The sequence below is a fragment of the Panulirus ornatus genome, chromosome 46 (genome assembly GCF_036320965.1).
Source record: "Panulirus ornatus isolate Po-2019 chromosome 46, ASM3632096v1, whole genome shotgun sequence".
Classification (NCBI taxonomy): domain Eukaryota; kingdom Metazoa; phylum Arthropoda; class Malacostraca; order Decapoda; family Palinuridae; genus Panulirus; species Panulirus ornatus.
The window spans coordinates 12,894,888-12,914,574 of NC_092269.1; the positions used below are offsets into that span (position 1 = coordinate 12,894,888).

Below are 19,687 nucleotides of genomic sequence, written 5' to 3' on the forward strand. Positions count from 1 at the left end.
GTCACTGGATAGAAGTGATGTAGATCAGTAAGAGGAGGGAGAGTTGAGTGGTTTGGAGGGTTTTAGGATTGGTATCATATTGATAAGTTCCCAGCTTTGAGGGATTTCGCTGTATAGCCAGGAGTTGTTGAAGACAGTTTTAAGTACATGACCATAGTGTTTTATGTGAAAGTGTGATATGTAGCCAGGGCCTGTAGTAGATTTCTTCAGGGTTTTAACTGCACTGCTTACACCACTGGGTGTGAAGGGTGGGTGGTCAGCTGTTCACGGATGGATTTTGTGTGGTCAGCTGTTCATGGATGGCTTTTGTGTAAGTTTCTCATGAATTTCCTGTCTAAATGTTATGTTGGTTTGTGGCTGATTTTTCAGTAATGGCTGAAGGGTAGGTTTGTATGTTCTTTGACAGAAGCGATGTCATTGGATTAGGCCAGGAATGCTTCAGGATTGGAAGCTGGATTGGTGTGGCAAATGTGGATCTTTGCCATGCACCAAAGTTGGTTGCTGTTGGTCTTGTGTAGATACATATATTTAGGGTGTGCCATGTGTTTGTCACACAACCACAAATGTCACAAAATAATGATTCAATAATCATATCTATTCAAACAAATCTATACAATGTTTTATGTGCATTAACACATGCACATGGAGTTAATCTTATCTTTCGCATTTTACCATACAAAACCAGAGGAAGGGGATAAAGTGTGTACATATTGGCTGAAAGTCAAGCAGTGAATCCAGCATCACCCAACCAGCCCTTAACAGCTGTTAAACACCCTATGCATACTTTATTTCCAATGAATGTGAAGAGGTGTTTCTTGATCTGATTTGTTTTACATAAGAAACATCTGAAGACATTCATGGATTTTTAGACTTTCTTCAATATCGAACCTTCTTACACAATGGTAAATAAAGATGAAATACCAAGCATGCATTTTTCAAACCAAACCTACAAGGATCAGTTGAAAGTTGTGAAGGAAGGTAGGAATTACCCAGTTCTTACAAATTCATGTTCTATATACAGAAACAGAAACACTGGATATTCACAGCACTTTTCCATTTCACAATAAAAACAGTAAATGGATGTTGTCATTGTTTTCGAACTGTTTTGTACTCTCAACAGCACTAGAATGTTACAGGTTGATGGATAAGTGCTGAGTCCTCCTCCATGTCTTGTTGTGTGTACCCTTATGGTTGTGTAGCTTTAGAAGTATGGGAGAGTGGAATTAGGTGTGTCTGGTCACTTGACACATGGATGCTGTGTTCTCTGAGTTGACTGAATATTTCTAGTATGTTTGTTTCCGATGCCATTTTTACTGAGCTTCAGGGTGTTTCGACTGTGGCTGTAGCTCTCTGGAGATGTAAGATTTTGTATGCCAACAGCAGTACAGAGCATTTTGTGATGATTTATTGGTTGGTTGAGCTGGGGATAAAAGAATTTGTGAGGGGCTTTTGGTAGTTGCTGTCTAATTGGTTGTTGTATGTCAGTTCTCTGAGCAGACTATTATGGATGAGGAATGAACAGCTATGGAGATGGCATCAATGACTGAAGTTTACAAATCTCCTGTTGCAGTGCCTTTTCGGGATCTGCAGGAATAAGTATATACACTAGTGGTCCTGAGTAGGATTAATGTCAGTGGCTCAAATTAGTTGTTGGGAGGTCATGACCTGAAAGATTTCAGTCATGAAAAAATAAAAAATAAAATAAAAAATATATAAAAAATTTTTAAATGCAGAAAAACTGGAGGAAGTGAACACAGTGTTTTAGATATCTGGGAGTGAATTTGGCAGCAGATGGAACCATAGAAGCAGAAGTGAATCATAGGGTGGGGAGGGGGTGAAAATCCTGGGAGCCTTGAAGAATGTGTGGAAGTCAAGAACATCATGTCCAAAAGCAAAAATGGGTATGTTTGAAGGAATAGTGGTTCCAACAATGTTGTATGGTTGTGAGGCGTGGGCTATGGATAGAGTTGTGCGCAGGAGGGTGGATGTGCTGGAAATGAGATGTTTGAGGACAATATGTGGTGAGAGGTGGTTTGATCGAGTAAATAATGTAACGGTAAGAGAGATGTGTGGAAATAAAAAAAAAAGAGAGTGGTTGAGAGAGCAGAAGACCGTGTTTTGAAATGGTTTGGGCACAAGAAGAGAATGAGAGGAAAGATTGACAAAGAGGATATATGTGTCGGAGGTGGAGGGAATGAGGAGAAGTGGGAGACCAAATTGGAGGTGGAAAGATGGAGTGAAAAAGATTTTGAGTGATCGGGGCCTGAACATGCAGGAGGGTGAGAGGCGGGCAAGGAATAAAGTGAATTGGATCGATGTGGTATACCGGGGTCGACGTGCTGTCAATGGATTGAATCAGTGCATGTGAAGCGTCTGGGGTAAACCATGGAAAGTTCTGTGGGGCCTGGATGTGGAAAGGGAGCTGTGGTTTCGGGCATTATTGCATGACAGCTGGAGACTGAGTGTGAGCGAATGGAGCCTTTATCGTCTTTTCCTGGCGCTGCCTCGCGCACATGAGGGGGGAGGGGATGTTATTCCGTGTGTGGCAGGGTGGCGATGGGGGTGAGTAGGGGCAGACAGTGTGAATTGTGTGCATGTGTGTATATGTGTGTGTATTTGTGTGTGTACGTTGGGATGTGTGGGTGTGTATGTTTGCATGTGTGGACGTGTGTGTGTGTGCATGTGTGTGGGGGTGGGTTGGGCCATTTCTTTCGTCTGTTTCCTTGCACTACCTCGCAGGTGCGGGAGACAGCCACAAAGCAAAATAAAATAAATAAATATGTATATATATATATATATTTCTGGGAAATTATATGCAAAGGTATTGGTTGAGAGGGTAAAGGCATGTACAGATCATCAGATTGGGGAAGAGCAGTGTGGTTTCAGAAGTGGTAGAGGATGTGTGGATCAGGTGTTTGCTTTGAAGAATGTATGTGAGAAATACTTAGAAAAGCAGATGGGCTTGTATGTAGCATTTATGGATCTGGAGCAAGCATATGATACAGTGGATAGAGATGCTTTGTGGAAGGTATTAAGAGTATATGGTGTGGGAGGTAAGTTGCTAGAAGCAGTGAAAAGTGCTCATTAAGGATGTAAGGCATATGTACGAGTAGGAAGAAAGGAAAGTGATTGGTTCTCAGTGAATGTCGGTTTGCGGTAGGGGTGCATGATGTCCCTCTTGTTGTTTAATTTGTTTATGGATATGGTTGTTAGGGAGGTGAATGCAAGAGTTTTGGAGAGAGGGACAAGCATGCAGTCTGTTGTGGATGAGAGAGCTTGAGAAGTGAGTCAGTTGTTGTTCGCTGATGATACAGCGCTGGTGGCTGATTCGGGTGAGAAACTGTAGAAGCTGGTGACTGAGTATGGTAAAGTGTGTGAAAGAAGAGAGTTGAGAGTAAATGTAAGAGCAAGGTTATTAGGTTCATTAGGGTTGAGGAACAAGTACATTGAGAGGTAAGTTTGAATGGAGAAAAACTGGAGGAAGTGAAGCGTTTTAGATATCTAGGAGTTGATCTGGCAGCGGATGGAACCATGGAAGAGGAAGTGAGTCACAGGGTGGGGAAGGGGCAAAGGTTCTGGGAGCGTTGAAGAATGTGTGGAAGGCGAGAACGCTATCTCGGAGAGCAAAAATGAGTATGTTTGAAGGAATAGAGTTTCCAACAATGTTATATGGTTGCGAGGCATGGGCTATGGATAGGGTTGTGTGGAGGAGGATGGTTGTGTTGGAGATGAAATGTTTGAGGACAATATGTGGTGTGAGATGGTTTGATCGAGTAAGTAATGAAAGGGTAAGAGAGATGTGTGGTAATAAAAAGAGTGTGGTTGAGAGAGCAGAAGAGGGTGTATATGAGGCGGGTTGGCGACGGAAATGGATGAAGGTAACAAGTTTGAATATGTACATGTGTATATATGTATATGTCTGTGTATGTATATGTATGCATACGATGAAATGTATTGGTATGTATATGTGCGTGTGTGGGCATTTATTTATATACATGTGTATGTCGGTGGGTTGGGCCATTCTTTCGTCTGTTTCTTTGCGCTACCTCGCTAACCTAGAGACAGCGACTAAGTATAATAGATAATAAAATAGAATATATATATATATATATATATATATATATATATATATATATATATTGGGGAAGAGCAGTGCGGTTTCAGAAGTGGTAGAGGATGTGTGGATCAGGTGTTTGCTTTGAAGAATGTATGTGAGAAATACTTAGAAAAGCAAATGGATTTGTATGTAGCATTTATGGATCTGGAGAAGGCATATGATAGAGTTGATAGAGATGCTCTGTGGAAGGTATTAAGAATATATGGTGTGGGAGGCAAGTTGTTAGAAGCAGTGAAAAGTTTTTATCGAGGATGTAAGGCATGTGTATGTGTAGGAAGAGAGGAAAGTGATTGGTTCTCAGTGAATGTAGGTTTGCGGCAGGGGTGTGTGATGTCTCCATGGTTGTTTAATTTGTTTATGGATGGGGTTGTAAGGGAGGTAAATGCAAGAGTCCTGGAAAGAGGGGCAAGTATGAAGTCTGTTGGGGATGAGAGAGCTTGGGAAGTGAGTCAGTTGTTGTTCGCTGATGATACAGCGCTGGTGGCTGATTCATGTGAGAAACTGCAGAAGCTGGTGACTGAGTTTGGTAAAGTGTGTGGAAGAAGAAAGTTGAGAGTAAATGTGAATAAGAGCAAGGTTATTAGGTACAGTAGGGGTGAGGGTCAAGTCAATTGGGAGGTGAGTTTGAATGGAGAAAAACTGGAGGAAGTGAAGTGTTTTAGATATTTAGGAGTGGATCTGTCAGCGGATGGAACCATGGAAGCGGAAGTGGATCATAGGGTGGGGGAGGGGGCGAAAATTTTGGGAGCCTTGAAAAATGTGTGGAAGTCGAGAACATTATCTCGGAAAGCAAAAATGGGTATGTTTGAGGGAATAGTGGTTCCAACAATGTTGTATGGTTGCGAGGCGTGGGCTATGGATAGAGATGTGCGCAGGAGGATGGATGTGCTGGAAATGAGATGTTTGAGGACAATGTGTGGTGTGAGGTGGTTTGATCGAGTAAGTAACGTAAGGGTGAGAGAGATGTGTGGAAATAAAAAGAGCGTGGTTGAGAGAGCAGAAGAGGGTGTTTTGAAATGGTTTGGGCACATGGAGAGAATGAGTGAGGAGAGATTGACCAAGAGGATATATGTGTCGGAGGTGGAGGGAATGAGGAGAAGAGGGAGACCAAATTGGAGGTGGAAAGATGGAGTGAAAAAGATTTTGTGTGATCGGGGCCTGAACATGCAGGAGGGTGAAAGGAGGGCAAGAAATAGAGTGAATTGGAGTCATGTGGTATACAGGGGTTGACGTGCTGTCAGTGGATTGAAGCAAGGCATGTGAAGCGTCTGGGGTAAACCATGGAAAGCTGTGTAGGTATGTATATTTGCGTGTGTGGACGTGTGTATGTACATGTGTATGGGGGGGGGGGTTGGGCCATTTCTTTCGTCTGTTTCCTTGCGCTACCTCGCAAACGCGGGAGACAGCGACAAAGTATAAAAAAAAAAAAAAAAAAAAAAAATATATATATATATATATATATTTTTTTTTATACTTTGTCGCTGTCTCACGCGTTTGCGGGGTAGCGCAAGGAAACAGACGAAAGAAATGGCCCAACCCACCCCCATACACATGTATATACATACGTCCACACACGCAAATATACATACCTACACAGCTTTCCATGGTTTACCCCAGACGCTTCACATGCCTTGATTCAATCCACTGACAGCACGTCAACCCCGGTATACCACATCGCTCCAATTCACTCTATTCCTTGCCCTCCTTTCACCCTCCTGCATGTTCAGGCCCCGATCACACAAAATCTTTTTCACTCCATCTTTCCACCTCCAATTTGGTCTCCCTCTTCTCCTTGCTCCCTCCACCTCTGACACATATATCCTCTTGGTCAATCTTTCCTCACTCATCCTCTCCATGTGCCCAAACCACTTCAAAACACCCTCTTCTGCTCTCTCAACTACGCTCTTTTTATTTTCACACATCTCTCTTACCCTTACGTTACTCACTCGATCAAACCACCTCACACCACACATTGTCCTCAAACATCTCATTTCCAGCACATCCATCCTCCTGCGCACAACTCTATCCATAGCCCACGCCTCGCAACCATACAACATTGTTGGAACTACTATTCCTTCAAACATACCCATTTTTGCTTTCTGAGATAATGTTCTCGACTTCCACACATTCTTCAAGGCCCCCAGAATTTTCGCCCCCTCCCCCACCCTATGATCCTATATATATATATATATATATATATATATATATATTTTTTTTTATTATTATTATACTTTGTCGCTGTCTCCCGCGTTTGCGAGGTAGCGCAATATATATATATATATATATATATATATATATATATATATATATATAAATTTTAGGGAGAATAAAAAGATGTTCTGGAAGGAGGTAAATAAAGTGCGTAAGACAAGGGAGCAAATGGGAACTTCAGTGAAGGGCGCAAATGAGGAGGTGATAACAAGTAGTGGTGATGTGAGAAGGAGATGGAGTGAGTATTTTGAAGGTTTGTTGAATGTGGTTGATGATATAGTGGCAGATATAGGGTGTTTTGGTTGAGAAAAAAGTGCGAGGGATAGGGAAAATGAGTTGGTAAACAAGAAGAGGTAGTAAAAGCTTTGCGGAAGATGAAAGCCGGCAAGGCAGCAGGTTTGGATGGTATTGCAGTGGAATTTATTAAAAAAGGGGGTGACTGTATTGTTGACTGGTTGGTAAGGTTATTTAATGTATGTATGACTCATGGTGAGGTGCCTGAGGATTGGCGGAATGCGTGCATAGTGCCATTGTACAAAGGCAAAGGGGATAAGAGTGAGTGCTCAAATTACAGAGGTATAAGTTTGTTGAGTATTCCTGGTAAATCATATGGGAGGATATTGATTGAGAGGGTGAAGGCATGTACAGAGCATCAGATTGGGGAAGAGCAGTGTGGTTTCAGAAGTGGTAGAGGATGTGTGGATCAGGTGTTTGCTTTGAAGAACGTATGTGAGAAATACTTAGAAAAGCAAATGGATTTGTATGTAGCATTTATGGATCTGGAGAAGGCATATGATAGAGTTGATAGAGATGCTCTGTGGAAGGTATTAAGAATATATGGTGTGGGAGGCAAGTTGTTAGAAGCAGTGAAAAGTTTTTATCGAGGATGTAAGGCATGTGTATGTGTAGGAAGAGAGGAGAGTGATTGGTTCTCAGTGAATGTAGGTTTGCGGCAGGGGTGTGTGATGTCTCCATGGTTGTTTAATTTGTTTATGGATGGGGTTGTTAGGGAGGTGATGCAAGAGTTTTGGAAAGAGGGGCAAGTATGAAGTCTGTTGGGGATGAGAGAGCTTGGGAAGTGAGTCAGTTGTTGTTCGCTGATGATACAGCGCTGGTGGCTGATTCATGTGAGAAACTGCAGAAGCTGGTGACTGAGTTTGGTAAAGTGTGTGAAAGAAGAAAGTTAAGAGTAAATGTGAATAAGAGCAAGGTTATTAGGTACAGTGGGGTTGAGGGTCAAGTCAATTGGGAGGTGAGTTTGAATGGAGAAAAACTGGAGGAAGTGAAGTGTTTTAGATATCTGGGAGTGGATCTGGCAGCGGATGGAACCATGGAAGTGGAAGTGGATCATAGGGTGGGGGAGGGGGCAAAAAATCTGGGAGCCTTGAAGAATGTGTGGAAGTCGAGAACATTATCTCGGAAAGCAAAAATGGGTATGTTTGAAGAAATAGTGGTTCCAAAAATGTTGCATGGTTGCGATAGATAGAGTTGTGCGCAGGAGGATGGATGTGCTGGAAATGAGATGTTTGAGGACAATTTGTGGTGTGAGGTAGTTTGATCGAGTAAGTAACGTAAGGGTAAGAGAGATGTGTGGAATTAAAAAGAGCGTGGTTGAGAGAGCAGAAGAGGGTGTTTTGAAATGGTTTGGGCACATGGAGAGAATGAGTGAGGAAAGATTGACCAAGATGATATATGTGTCAGAGGTGGAGGGAACGAGGAGAAGTGGGAGACCACATTGGAGGTGGAAAGATGGAGTGAAAAAGATTTTGATTGATCGGGGCCTGAACATGCAGGAGGGTGAAAGGCGGGCAAGGAATAGAGTGCATTGGATCGATGTGGTATACCGGGTTGACGTGCTATCAGTGGATTGAATCAGGGCATGTGAAGTGACTGGGGTAAACCATGGAAAGCTGTGTAGGTATGTATATTTGCGTGTGTGGACGTATGTATATACATGTGTATGGGGGTGGGTTGGGCCATTTCTTTCGGCTGTTTCCTTGCGCTACCTCACAAACGTGGGAAACAGCGACAAAGCAAAAAAAAAATATATATATATATATATATATATATATATATATATATATATATATGTGTGTGTGTGTGTATGTGTGCGTGTGTGTGTGTGTGTGTGTGTGTGTATATGTATATGTATATGTGTATTATCCCTGGGGATAGGGGTGAAAGAATACTTTCCACGTATTCCTCGCGTGTCGTAGAAAGCGACTAGAGGGGACGGGAGCGGGGGGCCAGAAATCCTCCCCTCCTTGTATTAACTTTCTAAAATGGGAAACAGAAGAAGGAGTCACGCGGGGAGTGCTCATCCTCCTCGAAGGCTCAGAGTGGGGTGCCTAAATGTGTGTGGATGTAACCAAGATGTGAAAAAAGGAGAGATAGGTAGTATGTTTGAGGAAAGGAACCTGGATGTTTTGGCTCTGAGTCAAACAAAGCTCAAGGGTAAAGGGGAAGAGTGGTTTGGGAATGTCTGGGGAGTAAAGTCAGGGGTTAGTGAGAGGACAAGAGCAAGGGAAGGAGTAGCAATACTCCTGAAACAGGAGTTGTGGGAGTATGTGATAGAGTGTAAGAAAGTAAATTCTCGATTAATATGGGTAAAACTGAAAGTTGATGGAGAGAGGTGGGTGATTATTGGTGCATATGCACCTGGGCATGAGAAGAAAGATCAAGAGAGGCAAGTGTTTTGGGAGCAGCTGAATGAGTGTGTTAGTGGTTTTGATGCACGAGACCGGGTTATAGTGATGGGTGATTTGAATGCAAAGGTGAGTAATGTGGCAGTTGAGGGAATAATTGGTATACATGGGGTGTTCAGTGTTGTAAATGGAAATGGTGAAGAGCTTGTAGATTTATGTGCTGAAAAAGGACTGATGATTGGGAATACCTGGTTTAAAAAGCGAGATATACATAAGTATACTTATGTAAGTAGGAGAGATGGCCAGAGAGCGTTATTGGATTACGTGTTAATTGACAGGCGCGCGAAAGAGAGACTTTTGGATGTTAATGTGCTGAGAGGTACAACTGGAGGGATGTCTGATCATTATCTTGTGGAGGCTAAGGTGAAGATTTGTATGGGTTTTCAGATAAGAAGAGTGAATGTTGGGGTGAAGAGGGTGGTGAGAGTAAGTGAGCTTGAGAAGGAGACCTGTGTGAGGAAGTACCAGGAGAGACTGAGTACAGAATGGAAAAAGGTGAGAACAATGGAAGTAAAGGGAGTGGGGGAGGAATGGGATGTATTTAGGGAATCAGTGATGGATTGCGCAAAAGATGCTTGTGGCATGAGAAGAGTGGGAGGTGGGTTGATTAGAAAGGGTAGTGAGTGGTGGGATGAAGAAGTAAGAGTATTAGTGAAAGAGAAGAGAGAGGCATTTGGACGATTTTTGCAGGGAAAAAATGCAATTGAGTGGGAGATGTATAAAAGAAAGAGACAGGAGGTCAAGAGAAAGGTGCAAGAGGTGAAAAAGAGGGCAAATGAGAGTTGGGGTGAGAGTGTATCATTAAATTTTAGGGAGAATAAAAAGATGTTCTGGAAGGAGGTAAATAAAGTGCGTAAGACAAGGGAAGAAATGGGAACTTCGGTGAAGGGCGCAAGTGGGGAGGTGATAACAAGTAGTGGTGATGTGAGAAGGAGATGGAGTGAGTATTTTGAAGGTTTGTTGAATGTGTTTGATGATAGAGTGGCAGATATAGGGTGTTTTGGTCGAGGTGGTGTGCAAAGTGAGAGGGTTAGGGAAACTGATTTGGTAAACAGAGAAGAGGTAGTGAAAGCTTTGCGGAAGATGAAAGCCGGCAAGGCAGCAGGTTTGGATGGTATTGCAGTGGAATTTATTAAAAAAGGGAGTGACTGTATTGTTGACTGGTTGGTAAGGTTATTTAATGTATGTATGACTCATGGTGAGGTGCCTGAGGATTGGCGGAATGCGTGCATAGTGCCATTGTACAAAGGCAAGGGGGATAAGAGTGAGTGCTCAAATTACGGAGGTATAAGTTTGTTGAGTATTCCTGGTAAATTATATGGGAGGGTATTGATTGAGAGGGTGAAGGCATGTACAGAGCATCAGATTGGGGAAGAGCAGTGTGGTTTCAGAAGTGGTAGAGGATGTGTGGATCAGGTGTTTGCTTTGAAGAATGTATGTGAGAAATACTTAGAAAAGCAAATGGATTTGTATGTAGCATTTATGGATCTGGAGAAGGCATATGATAGAGTTGATAGAGATGCTCTGTGGAAGGTATTAAGAATATATGGTGTGGGAGGCAAGTTGTTAGAAGCAGTGAAAAGTTTTTATCGAGGATGTAAGGCATGTGTACGTGTAGGAAGAGAGGAAAGTGATTGGTTCTCAGTGAATGTAGGTTTGCGGCATGGGTGTGTGATGTCTCCATGGTTGTTTAATTTGTTTATGGATGGGGTTGTTAGGGAGGTGAATGCAAGAGTTTTGGAAAGATGGGCAAGTATGAAGTCTGTTGGGGATGAGAGAGCTTGGGAAGTGAGTCAGTTGTTGTTCGCTGATGATACAGCACTGGTGGCTGATTCATGTGAGAAAGTGCAGAAGCTGGTGACTGAGTTTGGTAAAGTGTGTGAAAGAAGAAAGTTAAGAGTAAATGTGAATAAGAGCAAGGTTATTAGGTACAGTGGGGTTGAGGGTCAAGTCAATTGGGAGGTGAGTTTGAATGGAGAAAAACTGGAGGAAGTGAAGTGTTTTAGATATCTGGGAGTGGATCTGGCAGCGGATGGAACCATGGAAGCGGAAGTGGATCATAGGGTGGGGGAGGGGGCGAAAATTCTGGGAGCCTTGAAGAATGTGTGGAAGTCGAGAACATTATCTCTGAAAGCAAAAATGGGTATGTTTGCAGGAATAGTGGTTCCAACAATGTTGTATGGTTGCGAGGCATGGGCTATGGATAGAGTTGTGCGCAGGAGGATGGATGTGCTGGAAATGAGATGTTTGAGGACAATGTGTGGTGTGAGGTGGTTTGATCGAGTAAGTAACGTAAGGGTAAGAGAGATGTGTGGAAATAAAAAGAGCGTGGTTGAGAGAGCAGAAGAGGGTGTTTTGAAATGGTTTGGGCACATGGCGAGAATGAGTGAGGAAAGATTGACCAAGAGGATATATGTGTCGGAGGTGGAGGGAACGAGGAGAAGAGGGAGGCCAAATTGGAGGTGGAAAGATGGACTGAAGAAGATTTTGTGTGATCGGGGCCTGAACATGCAGGAGGGTGAAAGGAGGGCAAGGAATAGAGTGAATTGGAGCGATGTTGTATACCGGGGTTGACGTGCTGTCAGTGGATTGAATCAGGGCATGTGAAGCGTCTCGGGTAAACCATGGAAAGCTGTGTAGGTATGTATATTTGCGTGTGTGGACGTATGTATATACATGTGTATGGGGGTGGGTTGGGCCATTTCTTTCGTCTGTTTCCTTGCGCTACCTCGCAAACGCGGGAGACAGCGACAAAGTATAAAAAAAAAAAAAAATATATATATATCTTTCAAACTATTCGCCATTTCACGCGTTAGCGAGGTAGCGTTAAGAACAAAGGACTGGGCCTTTGAGGGAGTATCCTCACCTGACCCCCTTCTCTGTTCCTTCTTTTGGAAAAAAAAAAAAAAAAAGAGAGGGGAGGATTTCCAGCCCCCCGCTCCCTTCCCTTTTAGTCGCCTTCTACGACACGCAGGGAATACGTGGGAAGTATTCTTTCTCCCCTATCCCCAGGGATAATATATATATATATATATATATTATATATATATATAATATATATATATATATATATATATATATATATATATATATATATATATATTTTCTTTTTTTTCTTTTTTTTGCTTTGTCGCTGTCTCCCGCGTTTGCGAGGTAGCGCAAGGAAACAGATGAAAGAAATGGCCCAACCCACCCCCATACACATGTATATACATACACGTCCACACACGCAAATATACATACCTACACAGCTTTCCATGGTTTACCCCAGACGCTTCACATGCCCTGATTCAATCCACTGACAGCGCGTCAACCCCGATATACCACATCGATCCAATTCACTCTATTCCTTGCCCTCCTTTCACCCTCCTGCATGTTCAGGCCCCGATCACACAAAATCTTTTTCACTCCATCCTTCCACCTCCAATTTGGTCTCCCACTTCTCCTCGTTCCCTCCACCTCCGACACATATATCCTCTTGGTCAATCTTTCCTCACTCATTCTCTCCAAGTGCCCAAATCATTACAAAACACCCTCTTCTGCTCTCTCAACCACGCTCTTTTTATTTCCACACATCTCTCTTACCCTTACGTTACTTACTCGATCAAACCACCTCACACCACACATTGTCCTCAAACATCTCATTTCCAGCACATCCACCCTCCTGCGCACAACTCTATCCATAGCCCATGCCTCGCAACCATACAAAATTGTTGGAACCACTATTCCTTCAAACATACCCATTTTTGCTTTCCGAGATAATGTTCTCGACTTCCACACGTTCTTCCAGGCTCCCAGGATTTTCGCCCCCTCCCCCACCCTATGATCCACTTCCGCTTCCATGGTTCCATCCGCTGCCAGATCCACTCCCAGATATCTAAAAGACTTTACTTCCTCCAGTTTTTCTCCATTCAAACTTACCTCCCAATTGACTTGACCCTCAACCCTCCTGTACCTAATAACCTTTCTCTTATTCACATTTACTCTTAACTTTCTTCTTTCACACACTTTACCAAACTCAGTCACCAGCTTCTGCACTTTCTCACATGAATCAGCCACCAGCGCTGTATCATAAGCGAACAACAACTGACTTACTTCCCAAGCTCTCTCATCCACAACAGACTTCATACTTGCCCCTCTTTCCAAAACTCTTGCATTCACCTCCCTAACAACCCCATCCATAAACAAATTAAACAACCATGGAGACATCACACACCCCTGCCGCAAACCTGCATTCACTGAGAACCAATCACTTTCCTCTCTTCCTACACGTACACATGCCTTACAACCTCAATAAAAACTTTTCACTGCTTCTAACAACTTGCCTCTCACACCATATATTCTTAATACCTTCCACAGAGCATCTCTATCAACTCTATCATATGCCTTCTCCAGATCCATAAATGCTACATACAAATCCATTTGCTTTTCTAAGTATTTCTCACATACATTCTTCAAAGCAAACACCTGATCCACACATCCTCTACCACTTCTGAAACCACACTGCTCTTCCCCAATCTGATGCTCTGTACATGCCTTCACCCTCTCAATCAATGCCCTCCCATATAATTTGCCAGGAATACTCACCAAACTTATACCTCTGTAATTTGAGCACTCACTCTTATCCCCTTTGCCTTTGTACAATGGCACTATGCACGCATTCCGCCAATCCTCAGGCACCTCCCCATGAGTCATACATACATTGAATAACCTTACCAACTAGTCAATAATACAGTCACCCCCTTTTTTAATAAATTCCACTGCAATACCATCCAAGCCTGCTACCTTGCCGGCTTTCATCTTCCGCAAAGCTTTTACTACCTCTTCTCTGTTTACCAAATCATTTTCCCTAACCCTCTCACTTTGCACACCACCTCGACCAAAAACCCCATATCTGCCACTCTATCATGAAACACATTCAACAAACCTTCAAAATACTCACTCCATCTCTTTCTCACATCACCACTACTTGTTATCACCTCCCCATTTGTGCCCTTCACTAAAGTTCCCATTTGCTCCCTTGTCTTACGCACTTTATTTACCTCCTTCCAGAACATCTTTTTATTTTCCCTAAAATTTAATGATACTCTCTCACCCCAACTCTCATTTGCCCTCTTTTTCACCTCTTGCTCCTTTCTCTTGACCTCCTGTCTCTTTCTTTTATACATCTCCCACTCAATTGCATTTTTTCCCTGCAAAAATCGTCCAAATGCCTCTGTCTTCTCTTTCACTAATACTCTTACTTCTTCATCTCACTCACTCACTACAATATATATATATATATATATATATATATATATACATATATATTTTTTATTTATTATACTTTGTCGCTGTCTCCCGCGTTTGCGAGGTAGCGCAAGGAAACAGACGAAAGAAATGGCCCAACCCCCCCCCATACACATGTATATACATACGTCCACACACGCAAATATACATACCTACACAGCTTTCCATAGCTTACCCCAGATGCTTCACATGCCTTGATTCAATCCACTAACAGCACGTCACCTCGACCAAAAACCCCATATTGTGATTTTCGAGGGGTCTAAGGATATGGAAGTTTAGGAGGGATTCAAAGACTTTGGAAACCATAGATATTAAAGCAATAGGACAATAGTTAGCACGATCAAAACATTCACCCTTCTTAGGGATAGAATGCATCAATGTATGCTTCCAAGGAGTAGGAAAAGTTTCGGTTTTTAAACAGAAACAGAACAGATGAGCAAGCACAGGCACAAGTTCAGAGCCACTCTCTTTCAGTACATGGGGATGATGCCAGCTGGACTATAACCCTTGCTTGCGTCTAGAGAAAGAAGCACTTTTCAGTCAGTCCAAAAAGAAATTACAGGTGGGGCATCCGATTAGTAAAAGAAACATCAAGGGATGAAGGAATGTTAGAGTCATCCAGGTGGAGTTACAGGAGAAATGGGAGCCAAAGACAGATGCTTTGTCAACAACAGGGACAGTTATAGTAATATTGTCAGAAGTTGTTAGAGATGCCCTTAGCTAATGAACTAAAGAGCTAAAGCAACACTTTGCCTCACAGACAATGTGCTTGCAGTGATTTTGGGCAGTGATGAAAGATGAATGGGAATCAGAGGAAGGAGAATTTTTCAAAGTCTGATATGCCTGATCCCTTGCCTGAATGGCCTTAAACAGAAAAGTTGAACTATGGATTGAATGAAGAGGACATATTGGAGGAAGAGGGGATAAATGCATCCATTCCCGCAAGGATAACCTCTGCTCTGCATCTGGTGATGACAAGCATCACCACATTAGGAGACTAATTTAACCAAGGAAAGTCAGAAAAGAAGTTATGCAAGCTATTCCAGTCAGCTCTGTTGAGGTGCCAGTGTTTACACTTAGAAGGGGCTGGTGGAGGGGGAGGTGCCATTAAAATAGATACATTTGTATTTGTGAGCGTGTGATCAGATGAACCAACTGGGGCGAGATCATGTACTTGCAGTAAAATGCACGAGAAGTGAAAAACAGAACCCAGAATATTGGGAGAGTGGTCACAGCAGTCAGGAATATGGATAGGGTGGGATATAATTTACTTTAAATAATTAAGAAGAGAACATGAGGGCTTCCATCCCTCAATCATCCATATAGGAAGAATTCAACCATTCCCAATGGTGAACATTGAAACCCCTGAGGTATAGGATCTCATCATGTGGGTGAAAAGATGTCAGTCTCATGACAGGAGTCCTGATAGCAGAAAAAAGATATAAAATTTGTAAAATTAGGAGAGCAATAGGGGTAACCAGCAAAAGTGTGGTGGTTGGGAGACAGACCTTGAGCCATATCACATCAAAGTTTGGGGACTCAATATCCTCTTAAGAGTGCAACAAGGTGTTGATGTTGGAATAAACACAAACACCAACTCTAACCGGAATTGTCACTGGAGACTACAGTCAGACATGAAAAAATGACAAGTGAGATCATCAGTAGACAACTGTCTCGGAGAGAAGTATGATATTAGGAGTGGTACTAGAAGGTATTGGAAGGAATCACAACCACAAAAGGTTCTACTTAGTACAAAACAGTAATGAACCCTAAATTTTTTCAAGGTTCAAAATGGTTTAATACCTATAATGGGGGTAATAAAGTTGTTTACACAGTTCTGACTAATAAAACAGGTATGGTTATTTTATAAACTTACGTGATAAGTATTGCTAGTCACAATGCAAACATACAGCAGTACGGTCGCAGCTGCTGAGCCACGCCCTACATGGGAAGAATAATATCCTCCCAACAGGATCCTCCACTGGGCATTTCAGAAGTCTTTATATTGATCTAATCTAACAGATCTGTTTGGCACGAATTGACTATACATTTTATGAGCAGCAATAGCAACACACAATGGCGATATGAAAACACACGAAAGTTTGCAGACAAAATTTTGAATAAGTTGAGACACGTGGAATTTACAAAGTTGGTGCATATTTGATAATTTTGTCCTCAGTATAATTAATAAATGATAGGGTTCCCTTCGTAGTCCCGCAATCACAAGTACCCCTTCAATTGGATATGACCAGATATCCAGCAATGAAAACTGCTGCCAGGCAACAGGAAAATCACTGGGCGGGAAAAAAAAGGTCACAACACATAAAATGTGATATGCTAATAAGCATATCAGAAGCAGGACATTGTCCTGCAGCACCACAGAAAAAACCAAGTTCGCCGGCAAAGACAGTTCCAAAGACCCGCTGTCCTAGTCAAAATGGCCTTTATTTTCTTCATTCATAACAAATATCAACTGTTGTATATATCGATTATCAAATCATAAATAAAGTGGCCTAAGACCAGCAATTAACAAACTGACAAAGCGTAGTTGATGGTCAAAATTGTGAATTTATCGGCCAGGCCAGAACGTCCTCTTCGTAGGTCGAACTTACGAAGAACATTAGAGAAGTATTACATAGAAAAGAATTATCTATCTATCTATCTGTCTATCTTCCGGGGACTCCCCTCAACGTGTGGCCAAGTCAGAAGTCTCTCAGTGCTGCTTCTTAGCCTTATGTTCCTCATCCTCTGGGGGAAGAGGCCAACTCTAGCGTAGTTTCCAGGGGCTCCTAACTACTGTTCCTATTGACTACTACCTAACGTATCTACCTAATGTTCCTATAGACTACTTCTACCTTAGGTATTTACCTAATGTTCCTCCTGACTACTTCTACCTAACGTATCTACCTACTGTTCCTACTGCCGACTTCTACCTAACGTATCTACCTACTGTTCCTACTGACTACTTCCTATCGTATCTACCTACTGTTCCTACTGACTACTTCTACCTAACGAATCTACCTACTGTTCTGACTAATTCTACCTAACGTATCTACCTACTGTTCTGACTAATTCTACCTAACGTATCTACCGAGTGTTCCTACCGACTACTTCTACCAAACGTATCTACCTACTGTTCCTAGACTACTTCTACCTAATGAATCTACCTAATGTACCTACTGACTACTTCTACCTAACGTATCTACCTACTGACTACTTCTACCTAATGTATCTACCTACTGTTCCGACTAATTCTACCTAACGTATTTACCGAGTGTTCCCACTGACTACTTCTACCTAACGTATCCACCTACTGTTCCTACTGACTACTTCTACCTAATGTATCTACCTAATGTTCCTAGTGACTACTACCTAATGTATCTACATAACGTTCCTACTGACTACTTCTACCTAATGTATCTACCTACTGTTCCTACTGACTTCTACCTAATGTATTTACCTAATGTTCCTAGTGACTACTACCTAATGTATCTGCCTAATGCTCCTACTGACTACTTCTACCTAACGTTCTACCTAATGTTCCTACTGACTACTTCTACCTTATGTATTTACCTAATGTTCCTAGTGACTACTACCTAATGTATATTCCTAATGTTCCTACTGACTATTTCTACCTAATGTTCCTACTGACTACTTCTACCTAATGTAGCTACATGTTTCTACCGATTACTTCAACCTAACGTTCCTACTGACTACTTCTACCTAATGTATCTACCTGTTTCTACCGAATACTTCTACCTAACGTATCTACCGACTGTTCCTACAGACTACTTCTACCTAATGTATCTTCCTGAAGTTCCTACTGACAACTACATGTGTCTACTTAATGTTGCTACTGACTACTACATAATGGCTACTTAATGTTGCTACTGACTACTACATAATGGCTACTTAATGTTGCTACTGACTACTACATAATGTCTACTTAATGTTGCTACTGACTACTACATAATGGCTACTTTAATGTTGCTACTGACTACTACATAATGTCTACTTAATGTTGCTACTGACTACTACATAATGGCTACTTAATGTTGCTACTGACTACTACATAATGGTTACTTTAATGTTGCTACTGACTACTACATAATGTCTACTTAATGTTGCTACTGACTACTACATAATGGCTACTTAATGTTGCTACTGAATACTACATAATGGCTACTTAATGTTCCTACTGAGTACTACATAATGGCTACTTAATGTTCCTACTGAGTACTACATAATGGCTACTTAATGTTGCTACTGAATACTACATAATGGCTACTTAATGTTGTACTGACTACTACATAAGGCTACTTAATGTTCCTACTGAGTACTACATAATGGCTACTTAATGTTGCTACTGAATACTACATAATGGCTACTTAATGTTGCTACTGAATACTACATAATGGCTACTTAATGTTGCTACTGAATACTACATAATGGCTACTTAATGTTGCTACTGAATACTACATAATGGCTACTTAATTTTCCAAACTAATGTTCCGACCTACCACTTCTACCTACTGTTTCCGCCTGATGTTCCTACATACTACGTCTACCTCATGTTGCTATCTACAGTTTCTATCTATTGCTGGTACCATTTTCCCCAGAGGCGAGGTCAGTCTACAGGACTCACTAGTAACACTGTAGTGACCAAGTGTTGTCACGTGTTACATGTAACATGTGGACATAATGAAAACAATCTGCTGGAAGTGGAGGAATAAAGCAAGACAGTTACGTGGATCAGAGGAGTAGAACTTGACCACTAACTCCTCCTGATACAAGGTAGATGGTAACGTGAGTTAGATGGTAACGTTAATCTACCTGCCTGGTGACTGGTCCATGTCTACCTTCCAAGTTACGACACAACCTAAGTATGTCAGTAAGTACGATGACTTTCTTTACATAAAGAATGTTACATGTTATCAAAATGTCTCTGATCATTTAAACTTAGCATGAACTAGAAACATCAGTAGATCTACTTACACTACAAGTAATAACAACTATTGTGATGATATTTGTAGTGTTGTTGGTAGTTTCGTGTAACACCTGCATCACACAGCTCACTACTCTAGCATTCATTGTTGTCACCAAAAATATTTCATATGTTCTGTATCTGGCCAGGACTCTCGCAATATATCCTGTAATTAGTATTCTGCTTTCGGAAAATCAAGTCAAAATTCGTGTGAACTTTTCAATATAATCCATTGTTGTAGATTGTTGGATTCAAGTGTGATCACCTCCTGACTGATGGCGTAAGTCATACAATACTTGACAAATAGCATAACAACAAGCAAAACTACATTATTCAATATATTGTTTTATTTCATCTTACGTGGCATTCGCGGACAAACGA

At 41.7% G+C, this 19,687-nt stretch overlaps 1 protein-coding gene across 1 annotated transcript in view; it reads right to left on the reverse strand.

The window, feature by feature from the left end:
* The window catches only part of LOC139763309 (sodium/hydrogen exchanger 2-like), a 378,447-nt gene extending 361,897 nt beyond the window's left edge, over positions 1-16,550 (reverse strand). Inside the window, exon 1 of the mRNA XM_071689332.1 lies at positions 16,199-16,550. The gene's annotated coding sequence lies outside the window, so the exon portion shown is untranslated. The remainder of the gene's footprint in view (positions 1-16,198) is intronic.
* Positions 16,551-19,687: the final 3,137 nt, after the last annotated feature.